The sequence below is a fragment of the Bufo bufo genome, chromosome 3 (genome assembly GCF_905171765.1).
Source record: "Bufo bufo chromosome 3, aBufBuf1.1, whole genome shotgun sequence".
In the NCBI taxonomy this organism is placed as follows: domain Eukaryota; kingdom Metazoa; phylum Chordata; class Amphibia; order Anura; family Bufonidae; genus Bufo; species Bufo bufo.
In genome coordinates, this window is record NC_053391.1 from 685,264,075 (window position 1) to 685,277,285 (window position 13,211).

Genomic DNA, 13,211 nt, shown 5'->3' on the forward strand with positions numbered 1-13,211 from the left:
CTGTCCCTTTAAATCATAATGGCTACATTGCATTAGGTTGCTGCATGCCTCGCTTTTCCTTGTCATCTCTGTAATTTATAAAAGACTTTGGCCATAGTAATTTTATATTCAGCGATTAAAATCATCAGGAAGTTTTGTGGTTCTTAAGTTGTTAAAGGGGTTCTCCGGAAATTAAGAAAATAAAAATACTTAAATATTTATTATAAATATATTCCCAAATACATAACATTAGTTAGAATGGCTCGTTTTGACTAGGGAGCAATCATTAGGAGAAATAAAATGGCCGCCGTGCTATTAGTGCACACAAAACCAGTCCTAATCAAACAGGAGGACAAGTTACTTCATAACACTGAGGTAAAGAGTTGCCTCATCCTTCTCTCTGTTCTGCTTGTCAGGGATTATGATCCTGAATACAGGTGATAAGTTCTTCAGCTGAATCTCTGTAGGAATGGAGTTCATAAGGAGACATGAAGTACAGAGAGGATGGACGTGTAATGTGGGGCAGTGGTAATGGAGACTGTATACAAGAGCTGCTGCCCATTATCCACGCCGCCATCCTCCTCTCTGTACTTCATGTCTCCTCATGCACTCCATTCCTACAGAGATTCAGCTGAAGATCTTATCAGCTGTGTTCAGGATCATAATCCATACCAAGCAGAGCAGAGAGGAGGATGAGGCAGCTCTTTACCTCAGTGTTTGATTAGGACAGGTTTTGTGTGGACTAATAGGACGGCGGCCGTTTTATTTCTCCTGATGATTGCTCCCCAGACAAAATGAGCCATTATAACTAATGAAAGGTATTTGGGCATATATTTATAACAAAGTAATTTTTTAGTATTTTTATTTGCTTAATTCCCGGAAAAACCCCTTTAATGTTGTGAACGGAAAGCAGGACACAGAGGCCAAAACGGCTCAAAGGCTGGATGAGGACGAAGAAAAAAAGGAGACCTGTGATTGTGTATTCAGTCTCCTTAATGTTTTTTTTTAGTATTTACCTGACACAAAGAGGAGATTCTCAATATCTGGGAAATTATAGAAATGTCTACAGAGAAAAAGTCTTACTGACTGATACAGTGCCTTGAAAAAGTATTCATACCCCTTGAACTTTTCCACATTTTTTCACGTTACACCCATAAATTTAAATGTATTTTATGTGATAGACAAACACAAAGTAGCAAGTATGTATGAATTGAAAAGAAAATACATTATTTTAAAAAAACTTTTAATAAATAAAAATCCGGAAAGTGTGTCGTGCATTTGTATTCAGCCCCCTTGAGTCAATAGTTTGTAGGACCACCTTTTACTGCAATTCCAGCTGCAAGTCTTTTGGGGTAGGTCTCTACCAGCTTTGCACATCTAGAGGCTGAAATTGTTGCCCATTCTTCTTTGCAGAAGAGCTCGCGCTCAGTCAGATTGGATGGAGAGCGTCTGTGAACAGCGATTTTTCAAGTCTTGCCACAGATTCTCAACGGGATTTAGGTCTGTCAAACACTAGTGTTGAGAACAAATACTCGAATAGCAAATTTTTATTGCGAATATCGCCACTTCGAGAATTTGCGCATATTTAGAATATAGTGCTATATATTCGTTATATATTTTCCCCCATCTGAACACATGATTCCTCTCTGCTTCTTGCTTGTGGGCCAATGAGAAGGAGGCAATGTCAAGTTCACAACAATACTTAGTGCACCGATCAGTAATCTGTAGTCAGACCTGCTAAAATGTGAAGTTGCACGTAGTGCGAAAAAATATTCGAATCACTGCCGATTAGCGCAATCGCGAATATATTGGAGCACTTGACTCTATCTGCATATAAAGCTATTGTAATGTTCTGCTGTGCCAACCATTTTCTCCAGTCTCAGGAGAAACTCATGAAACTTCTAACAGCTTGAAAAATGTAGCCAAAGTGACCCACGCCTGTATTTCGTGTTCCAAATTCTCATTACGCGATTTTTACATTGCCGATTTTTTGCATTTAATAAAATAATCTCAAATTCTCGAAATTTTCCAATATATGACGAATATTCTAAAAATATTCATGAACTATCGCGAATTCGAATATAGCCCCTGCCGCTCATCACTGACGTGTGAATGAGGCTTAACAGTTGTCCTGTGGACAGATTCTCCCACCCGAGCTGTGGATCTCTGCAGCTCCTCCAGAGTGACCATGGGGCTCTTGGCTGTCTCTCTAATTAGTGCTCTTCTTGCCTGGGCCATCAGTTTAGGTGGACGGCCATGTCTTGGTAGGTTTGCAGTTGTGTCATACTCTTTCTATTTGCGGATTATGGATTGAACAGTGCTCCATGAGATGTTCAGGGCTTGGGATATTGTTTTAGAACCTAACCCTGCTTTATACCTCTCCACAACTTTATCCCTGACCTGTCTGGTGTGTCCCTTGGCGTTCATGATGCTGTTTTATCACTAATGTTCTCTAACAAACCTCTGAGGCCTTCACAGAACAGCTGTGGTGATACTGAGAATACATTACACACAGGTGGACTCGATTTACTAATTAGGTGACTTCTGAAGGAAATTGGTTACACTGGATTTTTTTTAGGGGTATCTGAGTACTGGGGGCTGAATACAAATGCACGCCACACTTTCCAGATTTTTATTCATAAATTTTTTTTAAAAACCGTGTATCATTTCTTTTCACCTCACACATACTTGCTACTTTGGTTGGTCTATCACATAAAATCCTTATAAAATACATTTAAGTTTGTGGGTATAACTTGGAAAAAAAGTTCAAGGGGTATGAATACTTTTTCAAGACACTGTATAAGATTGTGATAAGTGATTTGCTCCAGTGTCAGCCCCCCATGGAGTCATCTTTTTGACCTTCTTGGCTTGTGTTGAGGCTGGCACCACCAGAGGATCTTCCAGTAGTCAGCTGGGCTGGTCTTTCTTCCACTGGATATATTATAGGGTGTATACCTAGATCCTTGTAGCTGATGGTCAGTGATGCTCGGCATGTTTAGTTTAGAGGTGTGATAGGAGGACAGGGTTCAGGACGCAGGGTGCTGTAAAGAACAAGATGTCACAGTTCATCTCTCATAAAAATTGTTGTAGACATAAGATAGTTTCTCCAGGATGTCTCGACAGATGGAAGATCAAGGAGATGAAACAAACCTTGGTCTCCATAGGAGATCGTGGAATGGGGCCCCACCTTGTTATGACACCCCACAGCAGTTAATCAGTTCAGATAATGGAATCGTCATGATGATTATAGTCATGACTTTATCTCCTGGGTCTTGGAAACCAGAAAGAATATTTATAAAACATCACCGGTGCGTCAAAAGAAGCTGATAAAGATCCACCTCCTGATTGTGGAGGAACAGCAGGTTTTCGCACAATGAGCCATTTGGTTTGTTTAGTGGAGGTGACTAGGGTAAAGGAGGGAAAAAGTCATTAAAGGGGTTTTATCTAATGTCCCCTGCCGGCCTCTGTAAATAAAAGATTCATGCTTACCTTCTCCCCACCGATCGGTGCGGCATCCGCTGTCTCCATCTTCTCTTCCCCGGCAGTGCATGGGCATGGTAACCTGCTCCACCGCAGCCAATGAAGCTTCAGCGGTGACGTGCTGCTTGTGGCCAATTCACCACTGAAGCCAATTATTGGATGTAGTAGAGCATGTGACCATGTCCATGTACCACCGGATGTAAACACTGCGGAGATGGAGACAGCAGAGGCAGCACGGAGGGTCAGAGTGTCGGGAAGCAGGTAAGTATGAATCTGCTGTTTCAGGAGGCAGGCCATGAATATTTGATAAAATGTAATTATTACAGCAAAACCCCCATACTTTCAGTAGATTACACTGGTATATTCTTGTGAACTCAGTATTATCAAATTTTTAAAGGGATGGGCTCAAGCAGAACTAAAACAAAAATAGAGACAGTCTAAGACAACCACTTTTCTAAGTGATAGAATTCTGACTGCCTGCTGCCGCCACTAGGAGGAGCTCACTGTATATGGGTTTAAGCAGCCAATATTGAACTGTATAATCTGTATAAATCTGTGTGTAGTGAGCTCCCCCTTGTGGTGGCTGTGGGTAGTCAGTTGAATCAGTTCTGGAAGTTTTGGCACAACACTTAAAATTTGCCAAACTGCCAAACTATAGTTTCTGCTGGAATTATTGGGTTCAAAGGAGAAAATCCCATCATTCTGATCACCTTAAAGGAACCTAAAATTGAATGCTCTATATTCCATCTGCAGCAGGCTGATAACGGATCCATCACTTCGAAAGGTCCCCTTTATGTTTATTCTGGGGAAAGATGCACTAATGTACGGGATCCAAATCTGTCTTTTAGGGGTGAAAACCAGCTGAGCCTTGGTAGCAGTCTCCTCGGCTTCTCTGAAGACACCAATGATCCTTCCATCATCAAGGATTCTGCCTGATGACAGACAATAAGATAAGTGCAGGTCCCACCTCTGGGACCCACTGAGAGCACTCACTAAGGTTACTTTCACATTAGCGGCAGGGGAGTCCGGCAGGCTGTTCCGGCATGTGAACAGCCTGTCGGATCTGTTCTGCCGCTAAATCACGTGTGCCCCCGGACTGCTGCTCCGTCCCCATTGACTATAATGAGTGCGGGGGCGGAGTTCCGGCGGCAGCACGGCAGCGCACGGCAAGAGGCAGCAGGACTAAAACTATGACATGCAGTACTTTAATTCCAGCAGCCTCTCGCCGCGCGCTGCCGTGCTGCCGCCGGAACTCTGCCCCGCCCCCATTATAGTCAATGGGGATGGAGCGGCAGTCCGGGGGCACACGGTCACTAGTGGCAGGATGGATCCGGCAGGCTGTTCACCCGACGGAACAGCCTGCCGGAGGTCCGTGCCACTAATGTAAAACTAGCTTCAGCTATTTTCGGAACTTCCATAACGGTGAATGGGAGCAAGCCACGCATACACTCTCCTTCACTTCGGGGGCCCCATTCTGGACATAGAAGCAGGGGCCAGAGATGGGACCTGCACCTATCTGACATTGGTGGCATCTACAAGCAATGTCTGAGATGGGTATAATCCTTTAAACCACTTTACTACCCGAGACCACCAGGGAGGCTGCCATTAAATGCGCCACTACTTTAGACCATCAAGAAAATGTTAAGTATCCCTACCATTGCTGTAGATCCCCATAGAGGCTGTGGTTAACCCTTACATTACTTTAGACCACCATGAAAGTGGCGGTTAACCCTTTCACTAACCTAGATCAACAGGGGAGTGGTCAGTAAAGAGGTTGTCAGACTAAATCATATTTCTGAATAAACACTCTAAGAATAATTTACGCTCGACTCCCTGTTTCCTCGCTGCAATGCTTCCTGGACCCTGCGTGTATCTACTTCCTGGGCCCTCTTGACACACAGGAAATGACCCCTTAGCCAATCACTGAATGAGGGTGGTCTCTGCTGTGGACAGCAATTGGCTGATACAAAAATTCTAATTGGTTGCATAACCCCTTTATCAGCTCCACTCCCTCAGACCCCTGGGGAAATGAACAGTAACCCTACCACTACCCTAGACCACCAGGGAAGTGGTCATTAACATGTCCAGTATCCGAGGCCTCCAGGGAAGCAGACATTAACTCTATACTTCCCAACATTTAAATCCAAAATAGCTGCTGCTTTGCCTGGAACAGGGGAACAGCTATAGGGGGTGCAGAGTTAATAGTCACTCTCTTGCCTTGGTGCCTAAGGAAGTCCAAAGACCCCACCTTTCCGCCAAATAAGAAGAGGCCAGTATTATTAATTAACCATGGCAGTTGACAGACTGGTTAGAGATTTTGCATTGGAGTCAAATAATGTCTAGAAATACATGTTTTGGGGTCCAGTCTGTGGGACAGTAATGTGAAAAACAGGGCTGCGGGTTGATTTGATGAACCCCTTTAAAACCCAAGACCACCAGGTAAGTTGGTTCTCTACACTAGACAACCAGAATTTTTTTACAATTTAAATATGTGGCGGTGCTAGTTTTGTATGAAATGGCGGTTTACGGTCACACCACATTTAGATCCACTCTACTGTAGAATGTTGTTTTTTTCCCCCCGATCCATTCAAAAGGGAATAGAGGAATGTTCCTTATCATTTCCTTGGGGAATTATTTACTTCTTCAGACTCAGATTGGTAATAAAATAACAGAATGGCAGATCTTCCACATGGGAAAGACACCATATGTTGGTATTATTTATTGCAGAATTATCTGGTTAGAAAAATTGTTCAGGGGCCGATGGTACATTTGGGATATCCATCCTATTAATTGGATTCTGTAGAATCCGTCTTGCAGGGAGCTTTGCGAAAGCTGTGGAAAACATCCAATGTCCGAGAACATTTCCCAGCCATAGACAATGACCTGCTTGCCCGTGTGAGGGTGTAATTACTGGAAACTCAGACACGAGTCAGTGATCTGTCTGGATGGGTAAGTCAGGGCTTATCATTAACGTGTCTGACATATGACGGGAATGAGCAGCGATGATGGAAAATTCTGGAGGAGAAGGAGAATTCTTCACATTTAATGCTTAATGGGTATGTATACTTTTAATGCTCTCATGCATCTAAAATAATAAATTGAGCACCTCTGTAATTAGCCTTGATTAACCTACCATTTTGTGTATGCAGCTCCCATGAGAACCAATGTGTCTCCATGGTGACAGACTACAGGTGTAGATGTGGTCTGATCTGCAGTTACTGTGCACTGACTGAGCGAGCAGATGATGGAGTAACATATCACTGCCAGATTAGAAAATGCAGGGTTTGTTTTTAATATTTAACCTTGAAGAAACACAGATCTGCAGGGGAGCTGTGTACTCAAAACAATAGGAGAGTAATTGCATTAGACACAGTAAACTAATACCAAAAATTGTGCCAAAAATTTACATTCCCTTCCAATCTGTCCTACGGTAACAACCGTGCAGCACGGTCGAGAGCCTACAGCTGCCTTTCATTTAACTAATGAAGACTAACTATATGGTGCAGCTGCTGGCTAATTGGCTGCGTGGGTCTTGACGGCAGCACGGCCACAACCCGACCAGATTACATCCGTGCCATGAGGTCATACCGTAATGGTTTGCATTCTGCTACATTGTATTACCTGGTAGAGTTCTCCTAAGAGCTAATGCAAAAATTGCCGTTTTTTGCGGTGCGGAACAGAATGTCCTCCCTTCTGTAGAACTATTCTGTCCTTGCTCCTATGTACAAGAATATAACTATTATAATACTGCCCCTTATATACAAGAATATTACTACTATAATACTGCTCCCTATATACAAGAATATAACTACTATAATACTGCTGCTATGTACAAGAATATAACTACTATAATACTGCTCCTATGTACAAGAATATAACTATTATAATACTGCCCCCTATATACAAGAATATAACTACTATATAACTGCCTCCTATGTACAAGAATATAACTACTATAATACTGCTCCTACGTGCAAGAATATAACTACTATAATACTGCTCCTACATGCAAGAATATAACTACTATAATACTGCTCCTATGTACAAGAATATAACTACTATAATACTGCTCCTATGTACAAGAATATAACTACTATAATACTGCCTCCTATGTACAAGAATATAGCTACTATAATACTGCTCCAATGTACAAGAATATAATTACTATAATACTGCTCCTATGTACAAGAATATAACTAATATAATACTGCCTCCAATGTACAAGAATATAACTACTATAATACTGCTCCTATGTACAAGAATATAACTACTATAATACTGTCTCCTATGTACAAGAATATAACTACTATAATACTGCCTCCTATGTACAAGAATATAACTACTATAATACTACCTCCTATGTACAAGAATATAACTACTATAATACTGCTCCTATGTACAAGAATATAACTATTATAATACTGCCCCCTATATACAAGAATATAACTACTATATAACTGCCTCCTATGTACAAGAATATAACTACTATAATACTGCTCCTATGTACAAGAATATAACTACTATAATACTGCCTCCTATGTACAAGAATATAACTACTATAATACTGCCTCCTATATACAGGAATATAACTACTATAATACTGCTCCTATGTACAAGAATATAACTACTATAATACTGCTCCTATGTACAAGAATATAACTACTATAATACTGCCTCCAATGTACAAGAATATAACTACTATAATACTGCTCCTATGTACAAGAATATAACTACTATAATACTGTCTCCTATGTACAAGAATATAACTACTATAATACTGCTCCTATGTACAAGAATATAACTACTATAATACTGCTCCTATGTACAAGAATATAACTACTATAATACTGCCTCCTATGTACAAGAATATAACTACTATAATACTGCTCCTATGTACAAGAATATAACTATTATAATACTGCCCCCTATATACAAGAATATAACTACTATATAACTGCCTCCTATGTACAAGAATATAACTACTATAATACTGCTCCTACGTGCAAGAATATAACTACTATAATACTGCTCCTACGTGCAAGAATATAACTACTATAATACTGCTCCTATGTACAAGAATATAACTACTATAATACTGCTCCTATGTACAAGAATATAACTACTATAATACTGCCTCCTATGTACAAGAATATAGCTACTATAATACTGCTCCAATGTACAAGAATATAATTACTATAATACTGCTCCTATGTACAAGAATATAACTAATATAATACTGCCTCCAATGTACAAGAATATAACTACTATAATACTGCTCCTATGTACAAGAATATAACTACTATAATACTGTCTCCTATGTACAAGAATATAACTACTATAATACTGCCTCCTATGTACAAGAATATAACTACTATAATACTACCTCCTATGTACAAGAATATAACTACTATAATACTGCTCCTATGTACAAGAATATAACTATTATAATACTGCCCCCTATATACAAGAATATAACTACTATATAACTGCCTCCTATGTACAAGAATATAACTACTATAATACTGCTCCTATGTACAAGAATATAACTACTATAGGGGGCGGAGCCTAGCCACGCTGCTGAATGGCCGCACGAGCTTGAGCTCCTCCAGCATTCCGGCTCATTTGCCCTAATTAAGCATATAATTTTGCCTTATTATGGGGAAACCTGGCAAGGATAAAGTCAGAAGAAGTACAGAGACGACTCCGAGGCATTCCAAACAGCCAGAAATGGAGAAGTTTCTCCGGAAAACACCGCGGCTTGTAGCACAGAAAGGCCCCAATATGGCGGAGTCTGCCGTCCATGACTCCGATGCCGGAGACCTCTCAGACGCGTGCAGCGGATCTGACATCTCAGACAGGAGACCCAGAGACCCACCGATTTCAGAACGGACTCTCCGACGGGTCCTGGAATCAGCCCTCTCGCCCATCAAGCAAGATTTATCTGATATAAAAGATGACCTGAGGCACTTAGGCCAGAGGGTGGTTGCGCTAGAAACAGCGCAGGAATCCATCATGGAGTATGAAGGCAAAGCCTCGGAGGTGCTGGAGGCCCATAGGGCCTTATTGAACGATGCCTTTCTAAAGCTTGAGGACCAGGAGAACCGTAGCCGTAGGCGCAATATTCGATTCCGCGGCTTACCTGAATCGATAGCGGCGGAGGCCTTGCCGACAATGGCGCGTGAAATCTTCTCCATGCTGCTGGGCCCGGATAGAGCGGAGGGTGTCGTAGTGGAGCGGATACACCGGGCGCTGCGGCCTAGGCCTAAGCCGCAAGAGCCCCCACGAGACATCATATGTGGCTTGTTGAGTTATGTGGACACTGCGGCCCTCTTGAAGAGGCAAAGAGAGATGGAGACGCTCGAATATGAAGGAACGCCATTCCAGATGTACCAAGACTTGGCGCCATCGACTCTGGCGAAGCGGCGCCTGCTAAAACCCCTCCTGGATGTCTTAAGGAAATCATCAACGCCATTCCGGTGGTTATACCCCTTTGGACTTGCTGTATCCAGGAACGGTAAAGTACTTACCATAAGATCCCCTGCCGATCTCGCCTCAGTCTGGAACTCTCTGGATGTCCCCCCTGTGGAGATCCCTTCCTGGCTTCCGGCCGACCAAGATGGCCCCTTACCGATTCCACCGCGGATCTCGGCCTGGCAGAAGGCCTCATCGGGCAGACCTGAGCGTCCAAATCGTAGCAAGGCGGAGAGGCCCCCCACCTGAGTTATGCTAATCCTTTTCCTTTTAGGAAAAGTTTATGGGCCTGAGGTTTCATTTTCCCCTTTGGTTATGGGGTTGTCTGTGTTGCACCTCTTCTCCTCCCCTTTTCAGTTCCTTGTGGCCAGGGGTGATCCTGACCTATTTTTCTGTTTTTGGGGCCTGAGCTGTTTTTTCTATATTGGCGGATGGGAATATGATGTTATAAAGAACTGCAATTACCTCTTTATTACGTGATGGACGTTGTCTCTGAACTGAGAACTTTTGATCCCCACTTACAGGGTAATGACCGGAGCGTTACCGGTGCTGGATATGTTTTTTGTTGTTGGTCTTTATTTGTTACAGACCATAGGGTGTTTCACCTGCCCCCTTGCCAATCCAACCCTGTCTTGGATGGTAATAGGTGAAGCACTCACTCTTTTTCAGATGGATATTCTGTCTGCGCTGGCTCATTGCCAGTCTCACATGTTGATTGTAATGTTTTTCTTACTTTTTATTCTTTTTTACCTTTCCCCCCTTTCTCCTCATTTTCCCTGCTCTGCTCATATACGCTATACGCTGTTCAATACTTTCCTGGGTATCTGGCTCTATCTACCTCATGAACGTATGTTGATATGTCGTCAATTGTAGTCGCTTCCCTAAATGCTCATGGGCTGAACGAGCCATGCAAAAGGTCTCAAATTATCTCCCTTCTCCTGAGGGACAAGGTCTCAGTTGCTTTCCTACAGGAGACTCACTTCAGGACAGGTAGAATCCCCAACCTCCCCCCTAAGAAATTTGTTCAGTGGTTCCATAGCACAAATGACTCAGCTAGTAAGGGAGTTAGTGTGGCTATACACAAAAATCTACCATTCAAGCATACCGCTACTTCAGCAGACCCTGGGGGACGGTACATTTTTGTAAAGGGTGTTTTAAGTGATTCACCGGTTACGTTTGCCAATCTTTATGCGCCTAATAGAGGCCAAGTACCATGGCTCGTTCAGACCCTTGCTGCATTATCCTCATTCTCAGAGGGCTTATTAGTATTAGGGGGCGACTTCAATATTGCTCTGGAGCCAGCGATGGACACCTCGGCGGGTAAACCCTCTGTATCCTACAGGCTCTTGAAAAGAGTAAAAATTTCCTTGAGGAAACTTAAAGTATTAGATGTCTGGCGGGCCTTGAACCCCAACGGACGTGATTACACCTTTTACTCACATGCTAAATTATCTTTCCATAGATTGGATTATATTTTCATGTCTGGTTCGCATTTACGTAATGTCTCTGGAGCCCGGATAGGTAACATAACAGTATCCGACCATGCCCCTGTCATTGTTAACTTTTCCCTGTCTGAACCACAGAGAAAGGAGCGCATGTGGCGTCTCAATGACACCCTGATTCTAGATCCTAGGCATGCAGATAAACTCAGGGCCTCAATATCTGAATTTTTTGCGATCAATGATACCCCAGAGTCGCCTCCTTCTCCTTCTATACTTTGGGAATCCCACAAGGTGGTCCTAAGGGGGGAGCTCATAGCCTTAGGAGCTTTCGTGAAAAAACAAAGGACATTGGCCCTGGACGCCCTACTGGCGACCATATCCCGTCTAGAATCTTCCCACAAAGAATCACGGGCTATAAGCACCCTAGCAGAACTAACTGAAGCCAGAACAAAACTAAAAAATCTATTGAATGTCACCTCAGCAAAGTTGATACTTCGTGCCCGATTTAAGGCCTATGCTCATGGGGATAGAGGAAACAGACTGATGTCGGCAATTGCCAAGAAGCAGTTTTCTGACTCCTTTGTTTCCTCTATTAAAGACTCCAAGGGCAAAATACATAGGTCAACCCCAGATGTCGCTAAAGCATTTTGCGCCTTCTATGAAGCTTTATATAATTTACCACCTCCTAATGGGACTACCCCGGGAGATCTAAGCGAAGCTACTGATAAATTCTTGCAGTCTCTAGACCTTCCCTCTGTATCCCCATCAAAAATCTCCCTTCTGACTAAGCCTATTTCTGATTCAGAGGTTCGCAAGGTCCTTATGTCTATTCCATCAGGTAAAAGCCCCGGCCCTGATGGGTTTTCCATTGCATATTATAAATCCTTTCAGGATGTGTTAATCCCACGTTTCAGGAACTTGTGCAACTACCTTCTGACAGGGGGGTCTCTTGCTCCTCATTCCTTAATGGCGCACATCACTGTCCTCCATAAGGAAAACAAGGATCCAACATGCTGCAGTAACTATAGGCCAATATCTTTACTTAATAATGATGTGAAGTGGTGGGCGAAAATTCTGGCTACCAGGCTTCAGGATGTTCTCCCTGACATTGTGCATGAAGAACAAGTAGGTTTTGTCCATGGCAGACAGGGGTCGGAGAACACGGTGCGACTTCTACATCTTGTGAATTGGGCCAAGAGATCCTCTAAGCCTTTAGTCCTGGTGAGCACGGACGCGGAAAAAGCCTTCGACAGGGTCAGCTGGCTCTTTATGTCGCGGACCCTGTCGAAGTTTGGCCTCCCGGACCAGTTTATCAGTGCTATCAACACCCTTTACTCGGCCCCCTCTGCCATGGTCAAGGTCAATGGAGCTTTGTCCCCACCATTTCGCATCACCAATGGAACAAGACAGGGGTGTCCCCTCTCCCCGGCTTTATTTGTGCTGGTCATGGAAACCCTTTTGTGTAAGATTAGATTAGACCCTATTATTAGAGGCCTCCAGATTGGCCAACAAACACATGTTACTGCAGCATTCGCGGATGACCTTTTAGTTATGACCTCCAACCCTGCAGAGGCATTGCCCAAGTTGTTGAATACTTTTGAGGACTTTGGATTTGTATCCAATTTCAAAATAAATTATGGGAAATCTATGGCACTTAACATATCTTGCCCTCAAACTATAATTAATAATCTAAAACGCTCCACCCCATTTACCTGGGCCTCCAGAGACATTACGTTCTTGGGAACACATGTTTCAGCCAATATTCAGGACCTAGCCTCCCTTAACTTCGCTCCACTCCTGCAAGAGGTTCGCACTCACTTACAGAATTTGAGACTCCCT